The 16,157-nt window shown below is 39.8% G+C and overlaps 1 non-coding gene and 1 pseudogene across 1 annotated transcript; one reads left to right on the top strand and one right to left on the bottom strand.

The window, feature by feature from the left end:
* The first annotated feature begins 7,277 nt into the window (after positions 1–7,277).
* Positions 7,278–7,396, top strand: LOC123636334 (annotated as a pseudogene).
* An 8,110-nt stretch (positions 7,397–15,506) lies between these two features.
* On the bottom strand, positions 15,507–15,609 carry LOC123636187. Its single transcript, XR_006734392.1, has one exon. It is a non-coding gene; the product is annotated as a U6 spliceosomal RNA (small nuclear RNA).
* Positions 15,610–16,157: the final 548 nt, after the last annotated feature.

Genomic DNA, 16,157 nt, shown 5'->3' with positions numbered 1-16,157 from the left:
CGTGCCTAGAAAAACAGATATTCTCCGGTTCAAAATCATAAATTAAGTACCTACTATTTGCCCTACCTCGTGCTGGGCCAATGAAATTAGAGAAGTAAAATCTTACCGATTTCAAACACACACTCTTAATGATTTCATTTTGGAACTTCATAGGAATAGAGGTGTGTTGTAGCAGTATAAACTTTGTAATAGGCTTAAGTGGGTGCTCTTTGTTCAAAAAAAAGATTCATCTGGAAAGCTGAAAAAAGAGCCCTTGGTTTTGTGTGTGCACACTAATAATTTACAAACACAAATCACAGGAGAAATAAAATATTTCTTAATTCCACCACCACTCAATACTTTATGAACAGACTAAGGTACTTAAAAAATTATTGAAATATCAAAATGGCACCAACCAATTGGCAGCATTCTTAGTTCAAAATCTCCAGTTTTTTTGAAGTCCACAGAACTTTTGGTGGATCATTCCTCCCTCAACATCAGCTCATGGCTTATTGTTTTCTTTTCCACCTCTAATTCTCTTCATTCAAAATCCACATGCATAGACCCAATCATCACCCTGGCAGTTCCTTACCTCCTCACTTCCAGCAATCTTTCCTTCTATGCTGTATCAGCCATCCACTCTCCCACTCTCCCGCCATCATGGTCATCCCTGTGTTTGCTATTGCCAGTAACTACATCGATCTCTAAAATCTCTAAGCATCCCTCTCACTGGTCATCCTTTCTTTTCCTTCTGGTTCACTTACCATAGTAACTTCACGTTCCTTTGATAATGTAAGGTATATGATAGCTCTCTTCACAATTCGTATTTATCTGATTTCTTCACTTGACTATTATCTGTCTCCCCTGTGATTGGGACTCTGAGTTCTTTAAGGCTATTACCACTGGCACCTAACACGGACACTAGCAAAGAGACACTTAATAAATATTCTTTGAACGAATGATCCAGTGAAAGAATATCATGAAGAACAGGCTCTAATTCCATCTCCAGGGCACTGTCGGGAAGTTGTGAGGATTATGTGAAGTGTTTAGCACTTTCTAATTGCTCAGTAAATACTAGCTTATAAAAAATAAGTCAGAGACCTCTGAAGGCACTTGAGTGTTACAGTTCAGAAGACAAATGGAATTCAGTAACAGAAGTTCAGTTTATATATTCTAAGAAGTTTGTGATGCATTTTAAAAGGCAAAAGATTTATATGATCTGAAGAGAAACCAGAGTATGTGATACATTTTAGAAGAAAGTTTATCCTTGATTCTGTAGAAGAATGGACTAAGTAAAAAAGAAGTTTATCCTTGAATTTAGCAGTAAAAGTATGATCTACCACAAGTAAATGGGGCTTTTCTTAGGAATACTGAGATGTTTTAATATTAGGAAATTTATTAAGATATTAGAGGAAAACTAGTAAACTAATACATCCCATCAATACATCAAGAAAAAGCATGTGGATGCTGAAAAGGCATTTGATAAAAATTCAATAATCATTGAGTTTTTAATTTTTTAGAAATTTGGAAAGGAAGGATAATTCTTAAAACTCTTTATTATTTTATGTATTAAAAAATGTTCAGATTATATCAACCACATTTGGAAATAAAAATGTGATTTCCTCTGTTCTCCATAAGCGGAATTGCTGCCACTTAGGGATCATTTACTTTGTACCACAACTTTCTTTTCTTTTCTTTTTTTTTTTTTTTTGAGACAGTCTCATTCTATCTCCCAGGCTAGAGTGCTGTGGCGTCAGCAGAGCTCACAGCAACCTCAAACTCCTGGGCTCAAGCAATCCTCCTGCCTCAGCCTCCCAAGTAGCTGGGACTACAGGCAGACACCACGGCCCAGCTAATTTTTTTATTTTGGGTAGAGACAGAGTCTCTCTTGCTCAGACTGGTCTTGAACTGTTGAGCTCAAGTGTTCTTCCCACCTCGGCCTCCCAGAGTGCTAAGATTATAGGCATGAGCCCCCAAGCCCAGCCACTTTCTTCTCTTTCATTCTGCATGTTGATGGTTAGGTTCCATTATTAATTTTTCAAAATTACACACAAGTAGAGGGCCAGCACAGTAGCTCATGCTTGTAATCCTAGCACTCTAGGAGGCTGAGGCGAGAGGATTGCTTGAGGCCAAGAGTTTGAGGTTGCAGTGAGCTAAGATGCCATTGCACTCTAGCCCAGGCAACAAAGCAAGACTCTGTCTCAATGCAAAAAAAAAAAAAAATTACATGAGTAGTATACTACATACATGTTAACTGTAAATGATTCAAGTTATGAATAAGTTTCTAGAGAAAAATCTCACCCTCATTCACTCACTCCCACCCTATCATTAAAAGTCTGTTGTATGTACCAAAAGGACATATATATATATACATATATATATATATATTTTGAGACACTGTATCACCTGTCTTGGAGTGGCACAACCATAGCTCACTGCAGCCTCAAACTCCTAGGCTCAAGTGATCCTGCTGCCTCAGCCTCCCAAGTAGCTAGGACTATAGGTGCATGCCACTGCACCCAGCTAATTTAAAAATTTTTTTTTGTATAAATGGAGTCTGGTTATGTTGCCCAGGCTGGTCTCGAACTCCTGGCCTCAAGCAATCCTCCCATCTTGGCCTCCCAAAGTGCTGGGATTATAGGATTTTGGGCCACTGTGCCTGGCCCAAAAGGATAATTCTTTAATATAATAATATCTGCCTCAAATTATAGCCAATGTCATAATAACCAAAATCAACTCTTCATTTAGTTTATGCCAGACACTGTAGTAAGTACTAAATCTTGAATTCTCATTACAACTCTAAGATTAATAGTATGGTTTTCCCATTTGCCCCATTTTGCAGATTAAAATACCACCACTACTGTATTCCAAGCTAACATTGTTCTCTTTTTTTCTTTTTTAAGAGACAAGGTCTCACTGTGTTGCCCAGGCTGATCTCGAACTTCTGGGCTCAAACAATCCTTCCACCTCAGACTTCTGAGTAGCTGGGACTACAAGCCCATGCTAGTGCTACTTGCCCCAGCTAAAGTAACTCTGTGGCATGATTTCTCATCTAGACTTTTGCAAAAGTTTCCTAATTGGTTATCACAATTGCCTTCCTCCTTTCTATTTTCTAGGCAGAAACCAAAATTATCATTTTAAAAAGCAAATGTGATGCTTCTATTCTGCTCTTTTAAACTTCTCATTGCCCTTAAGAGAAAATACAGCCTCCTTAACTCTTCCGATGTCCCTCCATTCCCTGGGCATTACATTCCTCTCCAGCCTCCTCTCGCTTTCCTGTGTTCTTTGCTCCAGTCCAATTGATTGTCTTTTAGTTCTTTTAACATATCCTGCTCTCACCTGAAATAATCTCCCCCTGGTCACTGTCTCCCCCCTTTTTGGTTAGTTCTTATCCATCTTTCAGGACTTGACTTATACCTGCCATTCTCTAGAGGCCTTCTGTGACCCTCAAGGACCAAGTTGCTCCATTTGACTAACATCCTGTACTTTATTCTTATAACACTCGTCCTACTTTATTGTAGAGACTTGCTAACTTGTACACTTTAGACTGTAAAATCATGAGAGCCATGACTCAGATTCTCTTTTTTGTTTTTTTATTTTTTTGAGACAGGGTCTCGCTCTGTCACCCAAGCTGGAGTGCAGTGGTGTGATCATAGCTCACTGCAGCCTCAAATTCCCGGTCTCAAGCTATCCTCCCACCTCAGCCTCCTGAGTAGCTAGGACTACAGGTGTGGGCCACCATGCCTGGCTGATTTTTTAAAAAAATTTTGTAGAGCTGGGGATCTCACTATGGTGCCCAGCTTGGGGATTCTCTTTTAACCACCAAAACCTCAGAGGCTAGTGCTGTGATACTCAATATATACTTGAATGAATGAATGAATCCATTAATCCTTCCTTTTCTGAACCATTGAAGAATGGCCCCAGACATAGATGACTAATTTCTGATATTAAACACAACTCTGTAGTTGAAATCTGTGGTAAATTATTACGCCTGAATAGTATGTAGAACAATCTTTACCTTGTAATGCTCCAAATGTGGGTGAACTCACAGTTCAAACACTATAATTACAATAAATGAAAATTGTAATTATCCTCTGGTATGAGTTGAGTTTTTATGAGGCCTCGTAGGGTAGGGGATGGAGATAATATGCTTGTTGAAACACATTGCTGCTCCCTGATGAATATTAATTGAATTGACTAAATTTACGTCTTCAAATGGACCCCAGGGCTTGAGAAACCGTATTGGTCAGCATGTGTTCCTAGATGGACCCAACTGGCAAACTCTAACGGTGCAGTAAAGATCCTCACCACTAGGTGTCTCCGTGGCCGTGCCACTGCCTCCGTCTCCTTGGAAAGCAGCTAACGACACACACCATTACTCCATTGTTATTGAGCCTCCAGGCAAATAACCTCTTGGAAGAGTTGATTTCAATACCTGGGTAAATTTTCCAGTAGATCTAATCAGTATCTAGAGTGCCTCTCTTAATAACAGAAAACACTGGATTGACCGCAGTGTCTGTTATTGCTTTCCTTGACTTAGGGATAACATGCTGTGTTTGTAGTACATTCGTTTATTTAATTATTTCTCTATTTATTTCTTTATCATTGGGCAGGGAGAGGTCTTCCTTAGTCTTAGCCTGAAGTAATCATGAGTGACCCGATTTTGATCACTTCTCACCCCCACAGTGAACTAAATGCCCTTCCAGGTTTTTTCCACAGTTACTTTAATCTTGAAGGCATTTACGACTCTTCAACTGCTGCTAAATTTACCACTTGGACTGATTTTAAAGGTCAAAAAAAGTTAGAGTTTAAAGAATCACCAAATGGAGGAAGATAGCTCAGAGACAGAGCCCATACATATGAGTTTTTACCATAAGGGGACATCAGAAATCAATGAGAAAGGAAAGAAATATTCAACAAATGGTTTTAGAATATACTAGTTTGCTAAAAAATATATATTGTCAAACTAATTCTAGATGGGTTAAAGAGATACACGTATTTTTAAAACAAATCCAGAAGGAACAAGAAGAAAATAGAAGTGAATATTATCTTTGTCAGGAAGAGGAATTTTTAAGGTTTACTCTGATAGAAGAAATTGTAAAACAAAATATCAATAAATTTTCCTGCTTGAGGGTTAGAAATCACCATGTAAAAATACAAAACAATAACAAAAATTAAAACTGAAAAAATATTTGCAAGAAAAAAATCACAATAAGTGGTAAATATCTGTAATGTATAAATAATCTATACAATTTTATGAGAAAAATCACCAAGATTCCAATAAATAGCCAAAATAAATGAACTAATGTATGGAAAATGTCCCCACTGATAATTACAGAAATGGAAAATTAAAATAAGATACCATTTTTCATCTAAGTTAACATAAATTGAAACAGCCACTATTGATACCCTTCTTTTGGAAAATAATTTATCAAATTCATTTTCTCCCTTTCCTTCTCTCTTCCCCTCCCCCTCTCCCTCTGCTTCCCACTTCCTCTGCCCTTTCATTCATTCATGTATTCAACAAATACCCTCTGTGTGCCTTCTAGGTGCTGGAATCTAGCCCAAATTCTAAATACAGAAAAAAAGTTTGTGTACAAATTTGTTCATCTCAACACGATTAGTAATAGCCTCAAATTGAAAACATCCTACGTTGGCATCCATAGGCAAGGTGACCAAAATGTCTTGTATTGCTCAAGACAATCTTGGTTTATGCCTAATGTCCAAGTATAAGTATTAACCAGTGCCACGTGTTAAGATAAATTTCGGGCTGATGGGAGTTAAGTATCTTCAGGAAGGGCCAGTTTTTCTAATTTGCACAAAAGCACCATTGGGATTAGTCACTGTCCATCGAGTTACTGAGATTGGATGATTTCTGGTTTTGTCTCTATTCTTCTGTAATTTCCAGGCTTTCTGAAATAGACTTTGCATGTATACAGACTTTTTACATGCATTAACTCATTTAGTTTTCACTGCCCTATAATTATTTACTTTTTCTTATTTCACCACTGTTTTTTTGAAGATGAAGAAATTGAAATACTGAGAGAACAAGTCACCCAGAGTCACACAGTTATGAAATAGTAGAACCAGGATTTACACCCACACAGTCTACATCCAGACCTTTAAACATTAAGTTATACTAACCATAGAGATAACTATTAATATTAATAATACATCCAGTTGGTTTTTTTATTAATTTATGGGGGGAGATAGATTTCCTGTGTTCACAGATCTCATTTGAAAAGTGTGGCCAGGTGTGGTGGCTCACACCTGTAATCCTAGCACTCTGGGAGGCTGAGGCCGGAGGATTCCTTGAGCTCAGGAGTTCAAGACCAGCCTGAGCAAGAGCAAGACCCCATCTCTACTAAAAATAGAAAAAATTAGCCGGGTGTGATAGCACGCACCTGTAGTCCCAGCTACTTGGGCGGTTGAGGCAGGAGAATCACTTGAGCCCAGGAATTTGAGGTTGCCGGGAGCTAGGCTGACACACAGGCAACAGAGTGAGACTCTGTCTGAAATAAATAATAAAAATAAAAATCACAAAACCAAAAAAAAAAAAAAAGTGCATGCTCATAATAGCCCTAAACCAGCTCTCTTTATCTCTTAGAAATAAAATCTTTTAAGTACACTAATTAGAAACATGTTGTAAATATAAGTAGTTGATTGATTGATTTTGAAACAGGCTCCGTTGCTCTGGCTGAAGTGTAGTGGCCTAATCATAGCTCACGGTAACCTCAAAATCCTGTGCTCAAATGATCTTTCTGCTTCAGCCTCCCAAGTTGCTGGGACTACAGGTGCACTCCACCCCGCCCAGCTAATTTTTTAATTTTCTGTAGAGACTGGGTCTCTACAAAAGCCTATTGTGCAGGCTGGTCTGGAATTCCTGGCCTCAAGCGATCCTCCTGTCTCGTCTTCCTAAAGAGAGGCGTGAGCCACTGAGCCCAGCCTGATTTTTTAAGAAATATAAAATGCAAGGATGTATTAGCTAGGCACAGTTGAGCACCTGTAATCCCAGCTACTTGGCAGGCTGAGGCAGGGGGGATCCCTTGAACCCAGGGTTTGAGGCCAGCCTGGGCAACATGGGGAGACTCTGTCTCTTAAAAAAAGAATTTATTAACAAATAAAATGTAATCCCAAACATCAAGTTATGAATGTCTCTTGATTTATGGGTTATATTCCTGTTTAAATTTTACAATACAACATATCAGTTTTAAATATATTGGTGAACAAATATTTTCTCTTACATGATTAATTTAAATTAAAAAATATGTATCACTAAAGTAAAGATTTATAAATCTGTCTATGGTCATACCACCCTGAATGTGCCCAGTCTCATCTGATCTTGGAAGCTAAGCAGGGTTAGGCCTGGTTAGTACTTGGATGGGAGAGCACCAGGGAATATTGGGTGCTGTAGGATTTAAAAAAAAGAAAAGATTTCTAAATCTAACTCTATAATGATCCCTTTAATTATGTGTTAATCTAAAATAAATTATTTTAACCTAAAATCACCTTTTTATCATGTACTATAGAAGGACAAAATCTCAAGGCCCCTAGTATAGACAAGTATCACCTCACCTGAGTCATATTTGGCTAGTAGCAATCAATTAAATTTGCTTTAATGGTGTTGAGTGTTCCCAAGTCTTCTCAGCTACAGGTTCATAGATCATGTGCTGAGATATCTCATCCACTGAGTGCTGACATTTCCTAGTTTCATTCTCAGACATTGGAAACAGCATAAGTCAACTATGGAATGAAACGGATTCAGGTTCCCATCCCAGCTCTATCGCAGGCCATTTATCCCTGGGCAAGTTTCAGAACCTCTCTGAGCTTCCTTTCCCTCATTTGTAAAATGATAAGCATAACAATACCTCCTGTGTTGGTTTGAGGATTAAGTAACCTAACCTAACACAGGGTCTGCCTTCTCCTAAATCCTCAGTTAAAGTTATCATAGTGACATCCATCTTCTGGGAACCCTAACTGGGTCTCCCTATGTGGTGACACTGGACAGGGTCAGGTTTGAAAATGACCTCCCTGGCTTGAGCAGGGAAGGAGACAATGGAAGCACAGCTTGTGTGATATTTCCCGTGAAGACATAAGGGAACAATCTGGAAGGGCAGGGCCAAGCAGGCAAGATCATCAAGGCTGGTTAGGTTCTGGCAGGCATTCTACACACTGCAGGGGGTATTTGGGGCAAACAAGATTGGCTTTCAGTAACCTCCGGACCACAAAGAGGATAAGCTTCCTGCACTGCTGACACTGCAGTGAAAGCCAGTTTGAACACTGGCACTGCAGCAAGAGCAGTGAAAGAACCTTTGTCTCACCTGCTTTCCCTCAGACAGGCCCAGAATGGGGCCTTACTCAGGTTTACTACCACTCTTCAAGGCTGTCATTATCATAGTCGAACATGCCTAAAGCTCCAAACGTGGTACTGCACAGACACTACAACATGGGAGGCAGCAGGCCTATAAACCCCTTTGCCATCTTTCATTGCCCAACTCAGGATGAAGGGTTATGAGGATTAAGTGAGATAATGTATGTTGAGTACAGTGCCCACCAAAAAATATTAGCTTTTATTCTTCTGTGCTTCCATGTTCTTTACAACCAGGAGTACAGTGGGCATTGGTTGATTTAAGGCCATCTTCTCTGGACTTCCTCAGGCAGGGCCCCTCCCTTGCTTCTTTGGGGCTCTCTTAAATCCCCTGGTTGTGGTCTGTCATTGTACTTATCACTCTACATTGTGTTTCAATCGCCTGCTGATTTGCATGTTTCCTACACAAGGCTATGAGTTCTTTGAAGGCAGGGACCATGTTCACTGCCTGTATATTCAGCCTGTGAATTCATATTTTAGTTGCTTAATGAATGTTTCATGACTGTTAAATAAAGCAAAGTATGTTGAAAAAAGTATGCATTTTAGAATCTTTATAGGTCTGGATTTGAATCACGACTTCACCATTACAGCTGTGTAACCCTAGTTAGTTACTTCGCTCAAGAGTTTCAGTTTCCTCACCTGAGAGTGAGGGCAATAATAACCCCCTCATAGCATTGCAGTGAGGACTAAATAGGGCAGTATAGGAAATAATGTAGCCCCAGGACCTGGCCAGTTTTAGGTGCTCAGGAAATGAGCTCCCTTCCCTCTCTAGGAGCTTATACTAACAAACTAAGAAATGAAAGCACAAATCTGCAATCTGAGTTTCCTTCATTTGTAAAATTCTCATGGAGTAAGAATACATGAGGTATTAATAAACGTAAAGCACTGTGATGTCTTTGGCTAAGCAATGGCTGTGTTAGCTGCAGGAAAAGTCTAACGTGTTATTACTGGGCTTACTTAAGCTCTCTCTGATATTCTACCATAATGGATGAGAATACGTTCTCTTTGGGGTCAATTCAAGGAACGCTACTCCCGGGAGGTAGAGTCCGGCTCCAATTCCCCACTTCAGGCAGCATCATTTCTTCCTAGCCCCCTTTGCAGACACTAAAGACCCTGCTTCTGCATCCTCCTCCTCACCTGGGGCTTCTTGTGAATCACCCCAACCAGACCCAGGCTGGAAACAGGACTCAGGATTCATCAGGCCTGGTGGATGGCTGACAGTAGGGAATGAGGCTGACACAGAGGATTGGATTTTAAACAGACACAAATCTGATTGGGCAGAGGGTTAAAGATGATAAGAAGGGGGTAACCAAGCGGGTAAGTGGAGAGATCTTCGTAAGAAAGCCTGTGTAAGCCAGATTCCAAGGTTGCCGGTACCTCCCCGCCCCCCCCCCCCCCGCCCCCCGCAGTCCTGCATCACCCACCTGCCAGCCCTCCCCCACTGCCTTTGTACAGCATGCAGAATTTAGAGCATGAGCCACGTGCCTGCTGCCTCCTCAGAGGCCTCCTGGGAGTGAGAATCTGATGCTTCTGAAGCAGCCTAGAGATCCACAGCACAAAGTCAAACAGCCTGCTCCTTCTGTTTTCCACAGTTGGCCTCCATTATTTGGTAGGAAAAACCGCAAACAGTCACACAGGAAATGATTCCAGGAGTCAATGACCTAAAACTATGAACAGCATATTCACAAACCTGGATTAAATCCATTACCTGCCACCAGTGCCTCTGGGCTATCTTGTCAGCGTTGGTCCAACACTATCGGCTGCTCCTTTCCCTTTCCGATTGCTTCCCGGTGGCCTTTTTTACTCCCTCTGTCTCCCCCCAGTTAAACATTTTTTTTTCAGAAAATTACCTCAGCCTCACAAGTCTGAACTCTTGGATTCTGAAAAAGCTCAAAACCCCTAATTCTAAGACATCAGCACTTCCAACCTCTTTTCTTGGGATATTTTACCCGTAAGAAGAATTGCCTTATGCTGTTTCTTATTCTCTCAAAATTCTCAAGGAGTTGCCTACCCCCAGATGTTTGAAATCAGTTTCTTTTTCATAAAAGGAAAAAAAAAACTCAATAATGAACATGTTTCAGGAAATAGAAACAAACTCACTCTTGAGAGGCAGTATAGTGTAGCTATTAAGAAGTATGCAGACTCTAGAGCCAGATTGTCTAGGTTTGAATCCTGGGTCTGCCACTTACTAGTTAGTTATAAGGGATTAACTTTATAACTAATCTCTCTGGGCCTCAGTTTCCTCAATATCTACTATGGAAATGATAATAGTATTTACCTTTAGCATCAGGAAGATTAAATAAATGTTTAAAGCACACAGAACAACACATAGCACATAAAACATATCATGAAAACATATGCCATTATTTTACTAGAATGTATATTTGAACTCTAATATATAGATGGCAACTTGAACTTACGAGGTCTGTCCAGAAAGGATCCAGCTATTGTTAATATTAAATATAACTAGAACGATTTGCGCGACATCGACGTAACCTGGCAGCCAAGGAGCATGGACTGGGATGTGCACGGGTGATCAGTGAAGACTTCACTGTACTAGTCAGTGGGGTGCTAGATGCCCTTGAGTGAGCACGTGTACTGTGTGGTGGTCTCATTCAAAACGACTGAGCAAGTAGAGCAATGAATCTGCATCAACTTTTGCGTTAAGCTTGAACAACCCTCCGCGGAAACCATTCGGATGATTCAGAAGGCTTTTGGGGACAATGCCATGAGTGTAGTGCAAATAAAAGTGTGGCACGAACGCTTCAAAGATGGTCGAGAATCTGTTGAAAGTGGAAGCCTGCGACAAGCAGAACACCTGAGAATGTTGAATGTGTACAGGTTAGGTTAAGAGACACTGGGAGAACTGTGTGAGTCCCAAGGTGCCTACTTTGAAAGGGACTGAGCTGTCATTGTCCTATGTACAATATTTCTTGTATCTTCTTCAACAAATGTCTCTATTTTTCATATTATGTGGCTGGCTACTTTCCCAACAGACTTCATACATTCCAAGTCTTTAACAGCTCAGCCACTGTGGTACATTCTGACAAGCCACCATTCCCAGTCTATTCAAACCCTGCTCCAACCTCATACCATTCTCCCACCGGATCACCGGAATGCTTGATCTTACAAGAGTAAGGTACCTCTCATCCTTTATGAACCCAACTGGTCAGAACTTCTGCTTTTGTAGTGGCTCAATTTCTAGGTTTGAAGACATTCTAACTCATGAGACTGAGAAAGTTTGCAGAGTTGAATGGAGGAAGAACAGCCCTCGAGAAGGAGAGCAAGGACTGATCCAGGGGTCAGAAAGGTAGACAAAGCCCATAATCACAGACAACTAAAGACAAGTTTGGATGCCGTGAAATTGAGCTCCTATCTCCAGCACATTACTGCAGTTGTGCTCTGAAAGGTCACTGATACCCGTTTGAGCCAGTCTAGGACTTTCTTCAGCCTTCATCCTTGAATGCTTTGTAACTCCTTCTTGGCTCCACACCAAAGCTTTTAAGCTCCTTGAGGAATGTTGAGGGCACAGTGGCAAGGACACAGTCAAAAGGTTACAAGGAAACTCCACTAAAAAATAGAACAGTGGAGACAATACACAGGCCAGAAAATAATGGAGGAAAAGGGATGTAACCATACCAAAAGCTGCTGGGACAGATTTCATACCAACTCCCTTTTTTCTTTTGTATTTGCTTTTCCCTACATTAGAATGAGGAGAGACATTTATTGGGAAAGGGTAACATTATAAATATGTGGAGAAATTAATAATGTTTTTCTTTCCTTCATGGCACTTGCCTAATCTATCATTTTATTAATTGGTTTTTTGTTCTTTTGTCTGTTACCTTGCTACAATATAAGCTCCAGAATGGTAAGGAATGGGCCTCTCTGTCTTGCTTATCCTTGTATACCTAGCATTGTATACATAATGCCTGGAATATTGTTATAGATATTAACATAGAAAACAAACTGTAAAAATACTAGAACGACATATTGGAAAACATTTATATTTATATTCTTGAGGTACATTAAAACCTTTCTTAGGCCAGCCACAGTGGCTCACGCTTGTAATCCCAGCACTTTGGGATGCCAAGGCAGAAGGATTGCTTGATACCAGGAGTTCGAGACCAGCCTGGGCAACATAGCCAGAACTTGTCTCTACAAAAAGTTTTAAAAGTTAGCCAGCATGGTTACACACACCTGTAGTCCCAGCTACTTGGGAGGCTGAGGTGGGAGGATTATTTGAGCACAGGAATTGGAGGCTGTAGTGAGCTATTATTGCACCAGTGCACTCTAGCCTGGGTGACAGAGTGAGACTCCATCTCTAAAGAAAAAACCCCGTTCTTAATAAAAGAGAAAATCCAGAAGCCATAAAGAAAAAGAAAACTAGATCTGACTACATAAAAAATTCAAACTTTTTTTTTCTTTTTGAGGCAGAATCTCGCTCTGATGCCTGGGCTAGAGTGCCGTGGTATCAGCCTAGCTCACAGCAACCCCAAACTCCTGGGCTCAAGTGATCCTCCTGCCTCAGCCTCCCAAGTACAGCCTCCTGAGTAGCTGGGACTATCAATGCAGCCAGCTAATTTTTCTATTTTTTGTAGAGGCAGGGTCTCATTCTTGCTCAGGCTGGTCTCAAACTCCTGGGCTCAAGCAATCCTCCAGCCTCAGCCTCCCAGAGGACTAGGATTATAGGCGTGAGCCACCTCGCCCGGCCTGAAACCAAGTATATTAATTACTATTATAATGTCATTGCTTTTAGGTCCTCTTGAAAGACCAGAAAATGAATGTACATAAAAATACTTAATGATAAATATTAAGTAAAATAATCAAGACAGAAATTGTACATACAGTATGGTGATTTTCATTTAAAACATACACACACAGATATAACTAAATGCTGAAATGCAGTGTTTGGGGTGATTTTTAAAATTTCAATTTGTGTTCTACATTTTCTGAAATGTAATATGTTTTTTTATTACTTTATCAATAACATTTTTATTTTAGAATAGATTTATAATAGATTGCAGAAAAGTTTGAACATAGAACAAAGAGTTCCTTTATACCCTGTACCCAGTTTCCCCCATTAACATTTTTGTCATAATTAATGAGCCAATATTGTTTTATTATTAATGAAAATCCATATTTTATTCAGATTTCCTTGGTTTTTACCTAATGTCCTCCTTCTGACCCAGGATCCCATCCAGGATACCACACTACATTTAGTTGTCATGTCTCCTTAGGCTCCTCTTGGTTATGACAGTTTCTCAGACTTTTCTCCTTTTTTGATGATTTTGATAGTTTTGAGGAGCACTGGCCAGGTAATTTGTAGGATATACCTAAATTTGGATTTATCTAATGTTTTCCCCATGATTATACTGGAGTTAGGGGTTTTGGAGAGGAAATAAAATATTGTGCTTATCACATCATATCAAGGGTATTTATTACATCGGTAGGTTATTCTTTTTTTTCTTAGAGACAGGGTCTCACTCTGTTGCTCAGGCCAAAGCACAGTGGCCACAGCTCGAGCTCCTGGGTCCAAGGGATCCTCCCACCTCAGCCTCCCAAGTAGCTGGGACTACAGGCATTTGTCATCATGCCTAACTAATTAAAAAAAAAATTCTTGTGGAGACAGCATATCAATATGTTGCCCAGGCTGGTCTCGAACTCCCGGCCTCAAGTGATCATCGTGCCGCAGTCTCCCAAAGTGCTGAGGTTACAGGCATGAGCCACCGTGCTTGTCTGTAGGTTATTTTTATAACGAAAAAATAAATATGTTTTTTAAAGTTATACCCAAGAACAAATGCAATTTATTTTCTGATAAATTAGTTTAGGATTAAATTTGGCCACTATAACAAAAAGAAACAAAAAATTAAAACATGATAGAAGTTCTTTCTCTCAAGAAAATCTAGACAAAGGAGTCCAAGCCTGGTAGGGCAATTTGCTTCACAAGGTTGGTAAGAGACCATGTTCCTTCTATCGTATAGTTCTGTGTTCCTTAACGAGTAGCTTTCACAGCTACTATGAAAACTTGCATGGTTGCATGGCTAATATGGGCGCTCTAGCACTTGCCATCATATCCATGTCCATTGGGAAGGGGAGGATATACTCTTTCCTCCTAAAGACACACTTGGAAGTTGTACTTTTCACTTATTCTGCTCCTACTCCATTGGCCAGAACCTAGCCACACAGCCATGCCTAGCTGCAAGGGAGGCTGGGAAATGTGGTCTTTTACTAGATAGCTTGATGCTCAGCTACAATTTCTGTAACTATTAAAGAAGAGGCTGGATTTTGTGGAGCTAATCAGCAGTCTGTGCCAAAGCTGGATTGTAACCATCCTATGAGTGAAAGATGGATATGGAAAACCCAGAAAGCCCAGAAATGTCTATTAACCATTACCTTCATTACATTACCACCAACAATTTCAATGTAAACAACAGACATTCCTTTTTCTTTTTTTATTCATAGATATATATTAACACATAATTTCTTTTATAATATTTGAATGTTTCAAACTTTAGAGTTTAAATACATATACACATAGAAGTTTATTTTCTAAAGTCTTATCTTGATGCAGATAATTTTATTCTTGACTGACAAGGACAAAGGACAAAATGTTTAAATAACTGACAGAGAAAAGGGATTGATAGAAAAAGGGAATATGATGACAATATAACATTACTTTCATTAATTGTCTTCAACTCACATTTTTATTTTATAGGTTTGGCCTCTGAGTAATTTGGATTTCTACATGACAGCCCTAATGACTTGATTACCTTCTCCTGTTCAAGTGAATTTATCACTGCCATTGAAATCATGCACTTACCAATAAACTATTTGCTATTCATTTTTAGTTATTTTTAATTGTTAAATGTAAAAAATAAGCAACACACACTCTGAAAGTTATGTTAGTTGAAAATACTGGGGCGGGGGACCTGGATGACTATCTCACTTTTGATTTTTAGTTTTAGAGGCATAATGAAAATAATTTACTCTTCTTGAATCTGCCTCATACTTCAGCTATATTTACAAGTCACAGTTGTAACTATTCTTATTTATAAGTCCAGTCTGACAATGCCAAGAGTTAGACCTAATAAAAAGCTGCTAAGTTACATGCTTAGCCCACTCATTTGAAGTTAAGTCAAAATGTTTCAGTGATCCCATAAAAGATCCCTTAAAGTTCTTTATGTGTCATCCTTGCACAGGGGCCATGCTAATAATCTCTGTATCATTCCAATTTTAGCGTATGTGGCTGCCGAAGCGAGCCAGACATTCGTTTTTCTAATGTCATCTGGCTACTCCACTTCTAAGGAATTGACACCAACCACTTTCACGCCAAATAGTCTCCAGCTTTATACCATTTCACCTGTCTTTGTCCGATCCCACTCTCCATTCCCCTCTTCTCAGGAGCAAAACCAAACTTCTCAACTCACTTGAAGTGGTTTACCCAGCCATAGCCATGCCCTTAGGGGTTCATCTTCCACTCCAAGAGGATTATCAAGATGTTTTGCCCCTTGGAAAAACTGTTAAAATTTTCAGCACCTTGACACTAAGAATGTCCTTCCCACCAACATTAAAATTCCCTTATGTTAGGGACTCCTTAAAAGTTTCTTCACAAGGCAACCAGGACAATAGGCTGAAAACCATTGTTCACAGTGGGCTCTCTGGCCCCATAAAAGGCTATAAATGTTTGAAAAGGTCATTCTCAGGTGCCTTCAGTTTTACCCGACACCCTTCTATTCCTCGGCCTCTCCCTTCCCTCCTTTCCCATCATGGCACCCCCAACCCTGCCTCCTGCCTTTGCCTTCCCAGAATA

The sequence above is a fragment of the Lemur catta genome, chromosome 3 (assembly GCF_020740605.2).
Source record: "Lemur catta isolate mLemCat1 chromosome 3, mLemCat1.pri, whole genome shotgun sequence".
In the NCBI taxonomy this organism is placed as follows: domain Eukaryota; kingdom Metazoa; phylum Chordata; class Mammalia; order Primates; family Lemuridae; genus Lemur; species Lemur catta.
The sequence above is the reverse complement of the archived record's forward strand: the minus strand, read 5'-3'. Positions and strand labels throughout refer to the sequence as shown.